Raw genomic sequence first — 3,702 nt, 5'->3', positions numbered from 1 at the left:
GCTGAACAGAACGGAGCGCATCAGAGAGATAACGCATTCTTTACAAGACCGATGACGTCACAGCTCGATAACACTCGCTCATCCAACTGCATCAGGAAGAAGAAGCTCAATGCGTCGGACGTTAAATTATTAAAGTCTTTGGGATTCGCGGTGCGCAACTTGTAAGATGACTAATATCCTAAACATCAAGGACGATTCGATCTTCGACGATCGCATCGAGACTTACACGTATAACCCGTTTGCCAACATGATGTTCGGGTACAGCGACAAGATAAGAATACCCATACAGCAACAGGATCTGTACACACTGCCGTACGAAAGCTTTCTATACGTCGAGGGAAAACTGACGAAGAAGAGAGTGATCGAGGGTGCTAACGTGGTATTGGAAAATAATTGCATCGCGTTCCTATTCGACGAGATTCGTTACGAACTCAACGGTGTGGAGATTGATCGTAACAGAAACGTGGGCATAACTAGCACGCTTAAAAACTATGTAACGGTGTCCGACAAAAGCGTGATTCTACGGAATGCCAGCTGGGATGCGCAGACTACTGCGGCCGGATACTTTAATTTCTGTGTACCGCTCTACGTACTGTTGGGATTCTGCGAGGATTACCGACGCGTGGTGATCAACGCTCCTCACGGGTTGATTTTAATATGAGCGCGCAATGACAACAATTGTCTGATGGGAGATTCGACGACAAAGCCGACGCTCGAATTATTCAAAGTACAGTAGCGAATGCCGCACGTGTTATTGAGCGAGATAAATAAGCTGTCGATGCTGCACGCTTTGGAGAGCGGACGATATCTCAGTATGGCTTTTCACTCGTGAGATTTGTACGAGTTTCCGCTCTTGCAGAGCACAACCAAGCATTCGTGGGCCATCAAGACGGCTACTCAGCTTGAGAAGTCGCGCTACGTCATCTTCGCTCTGTAAATTGGTCGAAAAAATGTCATGTTCGAGGAGATAAGTCGATTCGACAATTGCAAATTAACCAATGCGAAACTCTACTTGAACTCGGAATGTTATCCGTACGACGACTTGAATCTGGATTTTCGATAAGAACAGATGTGCGATTCTGTACGACTTGTACGCGCGTTTCTGCAAGGACTACTACGGATACGAGTATCTCGAGCCGAGTCTCACCTTTACGACTTTTCTACGCGATGGCCCGTTCGTGATCATCGATGTACGTATGTATGCATGTATGTATGTAGGTATGTATGTACGTATGACATAGATAAAGTCGCGAACAAAGAAAATGCGTAGAATATAAAACGTGTCGCGACAAGTTTGTAATTCTTGGAAATAGGGGAGGAAATATCCCCTCTTAGATTCCAAAAGTATCACCATATACGTCGCAATTTATGTGGATGCGATCAGTCTTGTGATACCCTCTTGAGGTACGAACGGTTCAGAAATGTACTTCGCCAAAGAGAGCAGTGCATCGTTCGAAACGAAAAAGGACTGTAACGCGTAAATTTCGACGTTCTATACAGAAAAAAATGTTTTTTTTCAACATTACGTACGTACACAGCATGGAGTGTCGCGCGGTGCGCTTACTGAGCAGGCGTTACGACCTGACGGCTACGGACCACAAATTTTTGGAAATTGGTATCAATGTTGGTCCACCAAGTTACGTGGAGATCGTCCTGGGAGATCATTGCGGACACGAACTGTCGCTGTCTCTCGAAACGTAGAAGGGTCTCTACGAGCAGCGATGGAATATTTACAAGCTGCTTCGAAACGAATACAAAGATATAGACTTGATTAAGTGGCGCGAGTTGTGAATGCACGTGTGCGAACTTAGCGGTGATTTAAGATACGTAGTAAAATGTAATTAGAGGCGAAAAATAGGTGATTAGGATTAGATACGGATAGGCAGGATAAGGAGGCTTGAAAGCGATAGGAATGAGCAGTGTTGCCAAGTCTCGGGAAATTTCCAAAGATTCACTGAAATTTGATGCATTGACAGGAAAGCAGGATTTTATTTGAGATCTACTGAAATTTTTAATCTTTTCTAATATTTAAGGAATAATTATAATCAGGAAACTTTATAATTTTTTAAATACGAAAGAAATTTACAACACAACTGTTATGAAATGCATAAAACTACATATTTTGCAACTACATGTTGTGCACCCAATGGGTGCATTCAGTACTACAACCGCTTACTAAGCGCTCAGTGAGCTCTTGCATCTGATTGGGATATTCCGTTAGATCTAAAAATATAGACCAAACAGATACAAGAGCTCACTGAGCGGTTATAATGCACCCATAAGGTGCATTCGAGGAGCGCGCTATCAGCGTCATTTGTGTAATATTATCCTTGTCTCACGTCTAATAAAGATAGAATGACAAATAGCGCTAATAGCGTCTCCTCGATTACAGTCTAAGGTACATATTATGAAATTATTCGGAATACATTCCGGAATTATTCAATTATTTTTTAGATTCTGTTGTTTTCCAGAAGAAAAACGGAACAATTCCTATCGGATTTATCGGAATCCATAGTATCCATACCGACTTGTTCCATGAGAGGTTCCCAGATCAGACAATAACAATAACCTATCTGTGATCTGTGATTAATCAATCGGCTAAAAGTGATAAAGTAAGTTTCTTATAATATAAAGTTTTATAAAGAAAGAAAGTTTTATACAATTACGTTGCTTCCATACTTTTTCCCCACCCTGTATAGAGGCTCTGTTGAATTAAAAATATAAAGAAAGAAAAGAAATGCCAATAAGAGCCAGCCACTAGGTGTACGTGTGATCAATTTTATTTATTAATTAAAAATGTATACGTTTCGATCGTGAATACGATCCTTTTCAGTACAACTTGTCGAAGATATAAGAAGTCTGTAGTGTGTATGTGTATAGTTAATTAATATCGTTACATTCTTTTTTTGTGTTGAATTATTCACACTACAGACTTCTTATACTTTCGACAAGTTGTACTGAAAAGGATCGTATTCACGATCGAAACGTATACATTTTTAATTAATAAATAGAATTTATCATACGTACCCCTAGTGGCTGGCTCTTATTGACATTTCTTTTCTTTCTTTATGATAAAGTTTTATTTTCTATTAAATTATATGCACATATCTATGTTTAGGTAACGGAGCTTTACAATAAAATAGAACTAATAATAATGTCGGGTTCTCTGGATTCTCATATGATTGTTATTAAGGAAGACGAAGACGACGAAGATGACATTTTTTCTTCTCCGAATGAAGGGAAAAAGGAAGAATACAGTTTTTCAGCTAAGAAGACAAAAAGATATGAGGGTCGTCTGAAAAGTTTTGAGCTTCATCATGAAGATAGCGTTACTCGTCAAAGCCATTCTGGTGTTATAATCGTGATACTTATGAAAGATATCTGTGACAACTGTGGCCACTTTGGACGTTCAGTTCTTGTTTGACAATCATTTGTGTCATTTTGTAAAAATGGAAAAAATTGAATATCGTGCTATAATTAAATTCTTGCATTTGAAAGGCAATACGTCTACGCAAATTAAAGCCGAGTTGGACGCTGTTTACGGGGACTCTGCCATGATCATTTGCCACCGTGAAAAGATGGATAGCTGAATTTAAACGTGGTCGTACCAGCTTAGCTGATGATGAGCGTTCGGGACGGCCAACAACTGCGATCACCACCGATAACATCGAAGAAATTCATCAAATGATAATGGACAACCGT

At 39.9% G+C, this 3,702-nt stretch overlaps 1 pseudogene; it reads left to right on the top strand.

The window, feature by feature from the left end:
• Positions 1 to 1,421: 1,421 nt before the first annotated feature.
• LOC108729588 (uncharacterized) lies at positions 1,422 to 1,775 on the top strand (annotated as a pseudogene).
• Positions 1,776 to 3,702: the final 1,927 nt, after the last annotated feature.

Source organism: Mycetomoellerius zeteki, unplaced genomic scaffold, assembly GCF_001594055.1.
Source record: "Mycetomoellerius zeteki isolate Tzet28-1 unplaced genomic scaffold, Tzet1.0 scaffold77, whole genome shotgun sequence".
Classification (NCBI taxonomy): Eukaryota; Metazoa; Arthropoda; class Insecta; order Hymenoptera; family Formicidae; genus Mycetomoellerius; species Mycetomoellerius zeteki.
The sequence above is the reverse complement of the archived record's forward strand: the minus strand, read 5'-3'. Positions and strand labels throughout refer to the sequence as shown.